Source organism: Miscanthus floridulus, chromosome 5 (genome assembly GCF_019320115.1).
Source record: "Miscanthus floridulus cultivar M001 chromosome 5, ASM1932011v1, whole genome shotgun sequence".
Taxonomy (NCBI): Eukaryota; Viridiplantae; Streptophyta; class Magnoliopsida; order Poales; family Poaceae; genus Miscanthus; species Miscanthus floridulus.
The window spans coordinates 81,203,712-81,216,536 of NC_089584.1; positions in this window are offsets into that span (position 1 = coordinate 81,203,712).

The window sequence follows — 12,825 nt, forward strand, 5'->3', positions numbered from 1 at the left end:
AAATTTTATACATGAAACAAACTTTGCTAGACTATGGTGTAGTTCTAGAAAAGGTACCTCTTTTATGCGACAATGAAAGTGCGGTAAAACGTGCAAATAATCCGGTTCAACACTCTCGCACCAAGCACATAGATATCCGCCATCACTTTCTATGAGATCATGTTGCTAAAAATGATATATCATTAGAAGGTGTAAGAACTGAAGATCAATTAGCGGATATCTTCACTAAACCGCTAGATGAGGCTACATTTTGTAGATTGCGGAATAAGCTCAATGTGCTTGACTTTAGCAACTTCACTAAATATTGAGTTTGTGTTGTCCCTTGCATTCATTGTAATATACAACATGTTTAAATTTTTGGCAATGCATATAGGGCTTGTCTAACATGGTTAAGATAACCGCCAAAAAGCGTGTGAAGAAGCTTAACCGTGTATCAAACTTGACAAGCAACTAGATTTACTTACAAGTATTGCATATGCATGAATGTTGTTTTGTCGTTTTATTACATTTGCCCTCTTATTGCCTATTTTCTTAAAAAGAATTATAGCCTAAGGCAAAATATTTTGAAAAATATGAGGGTTTGAGAGAGGTCACTCATATCAGTTCCAATTGGTGTTTATTTGGATCTTATTCAAGTTGGGACTTGATTGGGAACAGGCAGCGCGAAGGAACTTTGAAGATTTGCTGGAAAAGGACCACCGGACGCTGCACCTGACGCTGCTGACCAACGTCCGGTCAGTTCATAGGAGGTGAACTGCTGCTGAAGGAGTGACCGGACGTTGTGTTTGTGCGTCCGGTCAGGAAGGGATCCAGCGTCCGATCGTTTGAAGGAGAAACAGGCTGAACTGACCGGACCCTGCCTGCGTCCGGTCATGGACCACTGGACGCGTCCGGTCGCGATTCCAGAGGAATTGGACCTCTCTGGAATCGACCGGACGCTGGGAGGTAGCGTCCGGTCGCTACCACCGAAGCGTCCGGTCAGTGGATCTCGGGCGGCATCGAGACTCTTCTTCCGTTTCCTATTCTGTCGCGTTGGGGGTCCTCTTTTAACCGAGCCGTCGCATTCTCCTGTCCTGCCCCCGTTTTTCCGCCGCCTGTGCCCTAGCCGCCGCCGCCGCCGCAGCTCGCCGTGCCCACGCATCCTGTGCTCTTGCCGCCGTTCATCTCCAGCCGCCCGCGCTCGTCACCTTTTGCGACTGTCCGTGCCGAATCCCTCACGCCACTGTAGCCACACGCCTCCCACGACCGCGCACCACCGCAACTGCGCCGTCGTAGCTGAGCCCGCGCCAAGCACCTCGCCATGCCATCATCGCCCGCGTGTGCCACCGTCGGCTCCCGAGCACCGAGCGCCACTCAAGGCCGTTGTTCTCATGCCCTAGCCCTTGCCTCCTCGTTGGTAAGGCCAATTCATGTTTTAAACTTTCAATGCCATGACCTAGATCGATTACAAATCACTAATCTCAAAAAAAATCTAGGGCCACCAGTTCATCGAAGTTCTTCGCAACCCTAACCCCAGCCGGTTCCGAGGTTTCCCCCGCGTGACACGTCTCTTCTTCTCTCGGATCGCTGGTTCGTCAGGTAGCATGCTCGTCGCTTCAATTTCGTACCTACATTGCTTGCTTCCTAGGTTTTCGCATCTATTAGATATATATTGTATTTATTTGTATATCCATCTACTCCATCGTGCAGCGAGTCGGTGCCGTTGAGGTTCTTGTGGCAGTTGTCAGACAACTCGGAGACAAGCTCGTGAGTACGGATCGAGGCCAAGCCTCGGGAGTGTCAGTTTGACAGTTGATCTTCGTCAGCGACAGTTCATCTTCTTGTCAGATCAGATGGCTCGCACGAAGAATGTTGGTGGTGGTCTAGGAAATGACGATCGGAGGCCCCTGCCTCGCCAGCCTACAGGACCGAAAGGCAAGGCGACGAAGCAGGTTACATCTAAGAAGCGCAAGTACCCCGACGCAGAGACAGCGAGAGTAGCAGCAGTCGCTGAGGCCGTAGAGCGTGCCGAGAGAGGCGGCACTCGTAGTGGTGTTGTCATGGTAGATCCACAGCTCACACCAGCACAGAGGGCAGAAGTTGAGGAGGCTGAGCGTCGTCATGGTGGTCCACCTGGGACTGTCATGATGGCAGGACATCGACTGGCTCTTGAGGAGCCTCAGTGTTAGGGGGAGTCCCAGCAGAAGCCACAGCAGTAGCCCCCACCAGCAGAGCCTCAGCCTCCTCAGGAGACTCAGGAGGGCCAGCAGGCTGAGGAGACCGAGCCGGCACCCCAGCTACGCTGCTCTGGTCGTACCAGTGCTACAGTTCCACCGAGGCTAGCTACACAGCGCAGGGGTTCACGCCCACCGCCTAGACCACAGGGTCCGCCTCCAGTGTTACATCCTGACATGAGGGCCGCCACAGCCAGACAGGTTCGCCAGCTGAGGTTTGTTGAGTTTGATGTGTGGTTCCCTCCGAGGAGGGATGAGAGAGCAGCAGAGGGGTTCTACATGCCACTGCAGGAGGATTTCTATAATGCTTATCTCAACAGTGGGGCAGTGTTCAGATGTCAGAGGGTCTGCAGTATAGAGTCTATTGTGGCAGCAGCCGGAGAGCATATCCGCCCCTACTTGTCATATTTGCCAGGGCTGATAGACCTGATTGGCTGGACTAGACTGTATGTACCATCTTGGGTCAGGCAGTTTTATGCTTCGCTCTACGTTGACCCGCATCATAACTTCATTCACTTTGCATTCAATGGCAGAGATTACAGGGTGATGAGTTTCAGGGCCCGGGAGATACTAAGGCTATAGGATCAGCCTGTCAGATTGCATGAGGTGTGTTATGGACAACAGGTAATGGAGATAGGGATACTGATCTTCTGTCAGGTGATGGTAACTATCGTTGTGGCGGAGAATGACACACCGATCCGGCTTCAGATCGAAAGATCGAACCCTGCAATCTTAGCACCACAGCTCCTCTGGTTATCAACCAAGTCATGAACCAGGTTGACCTCGCCAAGAAGGCTAATCCCTGCCTGCGCAACGAAGAACACAAGCAAGAACAAGATAAAAAGCAACTCAATTAAGTGACAATTGCAGATGAATGATTAAGCACTCGAAGTTGGGGTCTTGCAAACCGATAACGGCGACTGTTCAATGACAGATTCATCTAAAACAAAACCCAAAACCTAAAGTAGGTGGTGGCTACTGATTATATAGCCTAAGGGACATCCAAGGATCCCTCTTCACGTCCTAAAGGTGTCCCAACACGTTACAAGGCCCAACAGCCCAAAAGACGACGATGCAGCGCCGTGATAGATTCTGGACGTCAACTTGTTTCGACGATTCCCATTGATTTTGATGGAATTTTGATGTGGGACCACTTCCATTGGTTTCCTTATGAAATTATCTTTCCATCCATATGTGGATCATCAAAAACGGAGTTCAGATGCGTCATAGGCGTCCGTTTTATTGCAGACTGGTCCTGACGGCCGAGGCAGACTCGAACTCGGATTGGACTGGGCCTCTGGCTTGGTTTGGACGTCCTTGCTGGCCTCCTAAGGTGGTGGCCAAGGAGGAGGACGTCCAAGGGATTTCTTGGTGGGTTCTCCAAGTCCTTGGGGTGTGCTCTCACTTGGGCCAGGGTCCCAAGGATGAATAACAAGCCCATAACGACAGTGTAGCTCCTAGCAGAAATAGCGACAGAATATATTAGTGATTTGGAGGCCTTGCCAACATGATATTGAGATGGAACCAGATCTATTTGAAAGATTATCAAACAAGCTTTCCATCAAGTGCTCATTGACCTCGATCGCACTCTGGATGGATGAGTTATGGCCTTCCCAATGAGGCACTGTCGGGCTGCCGACGAACCAAAAGTTCAACTTTGATGAACTTCCATTATGAAACATATTTGAACCTACAATCAAATAGTGACATGTACATGTGGAATCAAGTGAATTATAACCAAAGCCACTATGCAAATGTAGGAACAAGCACACCTTATAATCATTGTTCGTATCCGAAGGTGCCATGTCCTCATCATCCAACTTTGATGAACTTCCATTATGAAACACATTTGAACCTACAATCAAATAGTGACATGTACATGTGGAACCAAGTAAATTATAACCAAAGCCACTATGCAAATGTAGGAATGAGCGCACCTTATAATCATTGTTCGTATCTGAAGGTGCCATGTCCTCATCAGTAGGAGCCTCCCAGGCGTCCTCATGGAGGGTTGGTGCCCCCTACTGATCTTGTGTGCCATTGCTTCAAGGAGCCCTTTGGTGAGGGGTCGAGGAGAAACCCTAGTGACCTGACTCCTACAGCTCGAGTACTAGAGGCTATCATCAGGAGGACACTACTTCCCCGGTTGGGATACAGAGAGGGTCTAACTCGCTTACAGCTCTGGCTCCTTAACGCCCTGATGCAGCAGACCGTGTTCGACATTTGGGACCTCCTTCTATCAGAGATGGAGGATACTATAGCTGAGGGCTTCAAGGGTCGCAGACAGCTTCCTTATGCACATTGGATCACATTCTTGATGCTCAAGTCTGTGCAGGTCAGGACCCCAGAGATGGTTGCCGAGTACAAGGGGGCCACTACTGAGTTTCTACCTTATAACATGGCACAGAGGATCAGGCACAGCACACCATAGGCACCCACTCGGCCCAGTCATCGTCCAGATGTTCCAGAGTCAGCAGCTCAGCAGGACGAGATCATCAGAGGCATAGCCGCTACTGAGGAGCAGTAGCTTGAGGCACAGCAGGAGATGACCGAGTCCAGTGACAGTTTGGATGATGACTATCAGCTGATTCCTTAGATGCCTCCCCACAGACATGATGCAGAGGCCGGCAGTTCTAGCTCAGCTCCACCTGCACCGCAGATGGACCCCGCCTTGATTGCTATTCTTGAGCGGATGCAGTAGGATCAGGCATGACAGGCACAGGAGACTGCCGCCAACTTTGCACAGTTTCAGGCTTGTCAGGACGAGTTCTAGCGGTAGCAGCAGCTTCTTCAGCAGCAGCAGCAGCAGCAGCAGATGCATCAGCAGTAGTTACTCATGCAGCAGCAGCTTATGGGATTCATGCAGCATGTAGTAACAGCACTTGGGGCCCCATAGCCACAGCCTTCGCCCCAGCTTGCTCAGCCTGCCACCACTACGACGACTCCAGCAGTACAGCCCAGTGGGCTTCAGAGTCAGGGACAGCCTCTAGGTCCTTTTGCTTCACCCACAGTTCAGGTGTCCCAGTGGTTGTCCTCACCAGTGGTTGCCCGTAGTTCACACCATATCATACGGGCTTCTCACCGGATCAGTCATCCTCGCTATTTGTGCCTGACACGTCAGTCTCTAGGAGTCTTGGAGCATCCTTCAGCGAGTTGACCGGCATGCCTACATCACCTCATATGCATGCCGTCGGTCCTTCTACTATAGCTCCTATCGTCGTGACTACTCAGAGGCTCTCTTCTTCTGTCGCATCTTCTAATCCTACGACAGATATTCCAGCAGCATCACGGGCATCACCTGCCCCAGCCCAGACCCAAACCGCTTCAGAGTCACTTCCAGCCACAGAGGGTCAGTCTATACAGAGCTCAGGGTCAGATGATGATGGAGCCCAGTTCTAGCTTGCCCCTCATACCTCAACGCCCGGCTCGTCCGCTGCAGCCCCGTCGACCGACCCTTAGGTTTTGGTGTTTGACGCCAAAGGGGGAGAGGGTTCGAGTATGTAGACTCAGGGGGAGCGACGTTTAGGGGGAGCTAGTTATCTAGTATTAGCTTACTATATATATTTGGAGTTTTATTTGTGTGATACACTATTACTATTATGCATTTGTGTGTTACTTTCATGCATTCTATTATATCTATGTGATAGTGATATCCACGTGATTGTGATATATGACATGTGTGCTCTCTACTTTACATTATTTATATGTCATATCACTTGTGTTATGCTCATTTGCCTTTGCTTCCACGTTTATACTCCGATGCAAATGAGCTTTGTTACTCGTACTCATGCTTAATTCATATCCTTTGAGTACATTGTGTTGGCTTGGGTCATATAAGCTTGACTAATACTTTTGTTCTTATCGACAAAAGCTTATATGAACCAAGCCCGTAAAAAACTCACTCTTTCACATACTCGAGGTGGTATTGTCATCAATCACCAAAAAGGGGGAGATTGAAAGCATCTAGGCCCCTAGTTGGGTTTCGGTGATTAATGATAATACAAGATTACTATGACTAACGTGTGTTTTGCAGAGGCAATTAAGTTAGGTCATGGTAATGGAGATCGATTGGGCAATCGAGGTGGACATGCCCCTACAATGGAAATCGTTTCGGTTTTCAAAGGATGGACGACAAGGTTAAGGATGACTAGTTCTAAGTGTCGATTGGAGTTGGAGTGACACTTAGAGTAGTTTAGGACTTTGTTTTTCCTTTGGCCGTACTATTAAGGGGGGTATGGACAGGTAGCTTGACCTAGATAAGTCTAGTGAGTTAGGTGTGGTGCACACTTGTTAAAACTAGCACTAGGTAGCTCCACAATAGCCCTATGATCCTATGGAGCAAACTTCATTCACATATGTTCGAGAGTTGGAAGTGAATGGAGGGTCAAATGCTGATCGGACGCTGGCTCTGGTGCGACCGGACGCTGGCCGCAGGGTCCGGTCAGTTCATTTGATCAAGAGACTGCATTCGGTGCGACCAGACGCTGGAGAGGTCAAGTGACCGGACGCTGAGAGGCAGTGTCCGATCGACTCCAGTAAGGTTCCAGAGAAGAGAATCTGCGACCGGATGCGTCCGGTCAGTACTGACCGGACCCTGAGGGTTCAGCGTCCGGTCGAGTACAGTAAGGTTCCAGTAAGGGTTTAATGCGACCGAACGCGTCCGGTCAGTGGTGACCGGACCCTGCCAGCGTTCGGTCAACACATTTTCACTGGAATGCGGGTTGAACTGACCGGAGCGTCCGGTCAACATGACCGGAGCGTCCGGTCACCCCGCAGAGGCACATAACGGTTCGTTTTTCAGGCTGCCTTATAAATAGAACCTCCACTCGTGTGTGGAGTTACTTTTGCTCATTCCAACAGCTGAGAAACACGTTTGTGAGTGCCAAGAAGAGCAAGGTCCTAGTGAGGTGATTGAGATTCGAGAATCCAAGAGAGTAGCCTCATTAGTGAATCAAGAGTAGCCAAGTGTGCATCCATCATCTCATTAGGCTTCGCGTGGTCAAGTGAGAGTTCGTGCTTGTTACTCTTGGTGATTGTCATCACCTAGACGGCTTGGTGGTGATTGGGAGCTTGGTGATCACCCGGCGGAGCTTGTGGGTGACCCAACTCAAGTTGTGAGCGGCTTTGGGTGATTCGTCGCAACGGAGTGTCGAAGAATCAACCCGTAGAGAGCACTTGATCCTTACGCGGATCAAGGGGGAGCTACACCCTTGCGCGGGTGCTCCAACGAGGACTAGTGGGGAGTGGCGACTCTCCGATACCTCGGCAAAACATCGCCGCATTCTCTCTCTCTATATTTACTTTGAGCAATTCAATACTTATCTTTACACTTATAGAATTGCCATGCTAGAGTAAGTTTAGAACATAGGTTGCAAGTCCTTTGTGCGTTGGAATAATAGAAACACTTTTCTAGGTACAAGGGGTTAATTGGGCTAACCGTAGGATTTAATTATTGCAAGAAAATTTAGAATTAGCCCAATTCACCCCCCTCTTGGGCATCTTGATCCTTTCACCAGGATAAACCGTTGCGTCTCCTCTATGATTCTTGTGTTCTTGAGTCCACCCAAGCCACTAGAGACACGCATTCTGACACTAACACGAAACAAACAATACTTGCAGCGGTTCCAACCCCGTGATAGCTGGCGCACTAGGTATGGGTCACGTCAAGTGCGAATGAGGCTCTACGGTGGACGAAGCCACCCGCTTCATCGCTCAAGCAAGCAGCCCCGCCCTAGACAGCGGCGTCCGCTTCCCTGGTGAGTTCTTCGTCATGGCCGGTGACTTCGCTCCGGGCCAAGTCCTCTACTTTGGGAGCCTGGCCTATGTCACCAGCTGCTACGATGAGCTCCACCCACTCAATGAGGCTGCGTCGGCAAGCAACGAGCCCCCGGCACCACCCACTCTGCCGAGCCTCTTGGGAGCAGATCTCGAGGTTCTGTCTCGGTGGATCTGGCACGGTCTAGGTCCACACCCCACTATGTCAGACCGACGCCAGATGTTCTACATGCTGGCCAACGTCCATCACCAAATTGCCACCGGCGAGGTGCTCCCACCGCCCGAGCACTTTTGGTACTACCTCCTAGACCTGCCTTTCAGGATCCAGAATGCATCAGCGACCTTCTAGCTGGAGCTGGAGCACCTCATCAGCTGTGAGGCGCCACGGAGTGTCGTCCTCTCTGGTGTGGTGGGGACCAACGTCCCCTCACTACGCACCTTCCTTGAGATCCTCTCGGGGAACAGCCCAGAGTACGACTCTGACGACATAAACTGCTATGCCCCGCCTCACATGTGCTACCACATCGACGGCGAGGACCCTGTCGAGGAGGCACCTGAGTTCACACCGCTAGACCAGAGTCCCTGCAGCTGCGCGAACTACCTTCAGGAGAAGGGTCGCCTGCAGGCTCGGCAGGCGGACTTAGAGGCCGCCGAGGCATAGCTCGACCGCCAAAGGCAAGAGCTTGGGCGGTAGCAAGCTACGCAGCCCCCTGTTAACGATGATGGCGCCCGCACGAGGGCTCCTAGCACCCTGTGTTTCCCCTGGGTGGCCTACAACATGGCAGCCGCCGTCTGTCGCCTGGAGGACATCTCTAACATGCTGGACCCGAAGAACAACGAGTGGCTGCACGAGGTAAGGCAACTCCTTCGTGTCGCCCTCAAGCAGCAAGCCAAGAGTTTGGCCTCCTGGTGCCATGCCGCACCCTCTTGGCCGTCCCAGCCAACGGCCACCATCAATGGGGACCGCTCCGACGCACACGCCCACCGATGGGAGGAAACGGCGGCGACTCCTCCGGCAGTAGCGTTGATCGTCCGCGGGCTAGGGGCGCCAAGCCCCGGAAGGAGCAAAGGCGTGAGCTTTCTACTTGCCGTCCGCTCGCACGCAAGCGGATTGGTGACGATCGCAACCTAGGTGACACCATCGAGGCCTGCCCAAGATCACTTTGGTCCCCTGGCGTTCAGGGCCAGGTTCTGAGCGGCCCCCTACCCCAGGCGATTTCGGCCGCCGGCGCACATCCCCAGGTGCGACAGCGAGACCAACCTGAACCATTGGCTTGAGGATTCCCCCACAGCTAAAGCTGCTGAATTCAGGTCGCTGGTTTGAGTTCCCTTGGCATCCCCGTTTTGAACGCCTAGCCAAGGATGCCCGCAGTGCACGAATTCCCAAAAAGAACAAGTCCTCCGCTGCTAACTCCTCTCAAAAAGGGATGATGTCCTAACTATCTATTACTTTTGTGTCTCACTGAACTACCCTTCTTGGTTACAAAAGTTTGTAGCTATCCAGTTTCTCCCATACTTTTTTGAGGATTGATGCTCTTAGTGAAATAATTCTTGTATAGCTGACAGTGGTCGTCAATTGCTTGAATTTTAAAATCTGACCTCTGCAAAATGCAGAGATGGGAATGATGAGAAGGCATTAGAGAGGTTCAGGTGAATTTTGGGATCCACGGATGGCCAACTACCCATCCCAGAAGGATCCACGGATCCGAAGCCGGCCCATCCCCATGCGGCGGCGCACAACTACGCGCAGGCGAAGATGACGGTCTGGGGCTCCGTCCTCCGAGGAAGCAGCAACAGCTCGCACAGGGGACAGAGGCCCCATTGCCAATTCTTCAGCTGTCCGGATGGCAGGGATCGAGGCGACGAGCTCCAGCAGCATCGGGTCATCTGCTACATCCCGACCAGCATGCCCCGCATCCATGCGCAGCGACGACGTCAATGGATCGAACCCGGGATGGAACGCGGGCGTCACGGCATGGCGTAGCCGCAGCAGTGGATCCAGCTCGAGGACCAAGGGGTCCGAATCACTCTGGCAGTCCTGGCCCCAGATGACATAGGCAGACTTGGATTCGTGTCGTGGGTCACCCGTCGTCGCCTGCGTTCTGGAGCATGCCGCGTCACGCTAGAGCGCACAAGACCTGGCTGCATGGTTCGGCTTCGACGACCGTACCGGCTCGACATCCCCAGTGGCCAACGAGCATTGAACAGACCCCACCAAGATCGAGGAGTCCGAGCGAAGGCTGACCCTGGGATCCTGGTGTTCTTGAGTATTTTGTGGTCTCCTTGCTGCATCCGCTTGACGTCGTGGCCTCTTGCAGTCTTTGGCGATGTGACAGAACCCTTTGCAACGCAAGCACCGTGACGGCAGCTTGCAAGTAGCGCGACGGTGGCTCTGCGACAAGTAGTTGAGGCATCTTCCCTCGAGGTCGGCCGAAAAGCAACTGGGGCGCCTGGCGGTGTGCTGGTGGCTAAGCCTGGCTTAGTCGCGGCAGAACGTGCTGCCAGCCATCGGTGTCAGGCAGCGTGACGCGCCGGTTGCTGCTGACGCGAGGCCCCAAATGCTGCGCAGGGTGCGTCAATCCGATCTGCGAAAAGGAGGCAGCCTGTCCTCCCGGCGTCGTCGAGGGAGCCCGTGAACAAGCTGGGTACGTGGTCGTTCATGGCTGCGTCGACGCCGGCGTCCGCTCGTTCCGACCCTGCCTACGTCTGAGTACGTAGAAAACGTGACTGAGTTGGTGCACGTGTACCTTCATCATGATTGGACCTCCAATCGGTGTCGTACATGGGCACTCATCCCATAGCATCGAGTCCTCCTCCAGCACCTCTGGACATGGCCACTGCATTCGTATAACCAATGCCCATCGTCGTGGAGGTCGTGTGCTCGCATTCGCAGACGTGGCTGCGACGAACAAGGCAGCATATGCATCTTTTATATATATTCAATTCAACTGTACTACATCGGGATCTTTTATATATTACTATTACATATGCATCATTCAGATCTTTATCTACAGAACATGGAGATTCTCTATGTCAATCCAAGCACGCAGCAGCATCAAATCACCAAAACAGCTTGCAGTCATCGAAATCAATACCACTGCCACAGCCCACAGCTGCACAAAAAAGAGGAATCGTATTATGAAGCATGAAGCATGAAGCATGAAGCATGAAGCATGAAGCAAGGAGACAGAGGATTAAAAAAAAAGACCATGAGAAGAAAATGCTAACCACGAACTGAGCTCCCTCTGGATCTCACCAAAATGCTAACCACGTTGGTAGATCGTACCAGTCAACTGAAGTTGCTTCTTTCAAAACTATTTCCAAGATCATAGGAGCACTTTCAGGTTGATCCAAATGGATAGCTATTAGCATGGATGTACTCCTTTTAAAAATTGCACACATCTTAAAGCAACCCATTTAATTAGTTAAATATTTTTGTAATTATTTCCCACAGTCCTGTCTGCTCGGGCCGTCCCAGCCCATCTTTAGCTCAATTGCACTCTAAACTCATCTGTCATTCATGCCCTCCGTTCTTCCGTTTCCTCGTGCGCAGGCAATCTGCGGCGGTGCTCCTTAGACGTCCTCTCGCCGCAGAAGGAGCTGCGTCAAAGCAAAGCAAAACCGAATCCAATCTCCACCTCCCTGGATCCTCCTTGATTAGATCTTAAGTTTCTCCCGCGCTAGAAGCCGTGGACGTCCTGATCTACATACCGTGACCACGCCCCAGGGAGGGAGCCCAATGACGCCGCCAAGTAGCGCTCAAGCCGTCAAGCGTGTGCCGTAAGACCTGAGGGGAACCACCGCAGCCTGTAGGCGGGCAGCGTTGTCCTTTCCTTATGTTCATAGATGGAAGCCACAAAAAGAAGTTGAGAATTCCTAGGTTCGTAGATGGTCGTGTATGTTCATTCAGAGAGATTAATTATGAGGTTCTACCGAAGTCTATGATCAGTGCATTTGTTAAACGTTTTGGTTACTATGTATCCTTTCCCTACGTCGTCTATCGATCATAATAACTGGTTAGAGACTAGTAGACTCCAGCTAGCAAAAGCTCAGCCGTCTGGATCTCTACCAGGAGCATGCATTCTTTTCTTGCCCTATTTCTTAATTATGCCCGTTGACCTTCCGTGCCGGGGTGGTCGTCGCGGAAGGTAGGAGATGCACTCCATCTCCGTGACGGCTTCCGGCACACGAGAAAGCAAGATAACAGCAAAGGCCAGGGATTGGTGGAGTTTGGACTAGATTTTGGCTGGAACGCCGCTCCTTCTGTGCCCATGCGACAAGGATGTCCACGGAGATGAGAGAGCACCGCCGCCGGCTATGGATGGCCAAACGGGCCACCCGGCCCGGGCCCACCCAAGTCACAGCCCCATGGGGGTCGGGCCGGCACAGCACGGTTGACTCATCGGGCCATACCGTGCCTGCCCACGGGCTGCACGTACAGCCCACGCACGGTCCTATAAGGCGCGGGCCGTGCCGGGCTGGCCTCTTGGCACGTCGAACCCGCCGTACCTGAGGTCACCCAGGCACGCTGGCCTTCACGTGCGAGCGCGTCCTATTCCGTCGCTGCCGCGCGCAGGCCTCCGTGGGTGTCAGGACACGTGCGGATCTGCGCCGCCCGCTGGCCGCCGCCACGGCCTTGCGCCGCTTTATTGGTGGCCACTGGGAGACTAGGGGCTTGTGGTACGCAAGGGAAGGACGAAGTCGAGAAGGGTGAGTGGGCGACCTCGCGAACTCGTTGTCGGACAACGGGACAAGAGAGCCGATATATGTGAGGATAATCGGGCCGGGCTAGCACGCCAGGCCAAGGGAGCGGCTAGGTACGACCCTCACGTTGGGC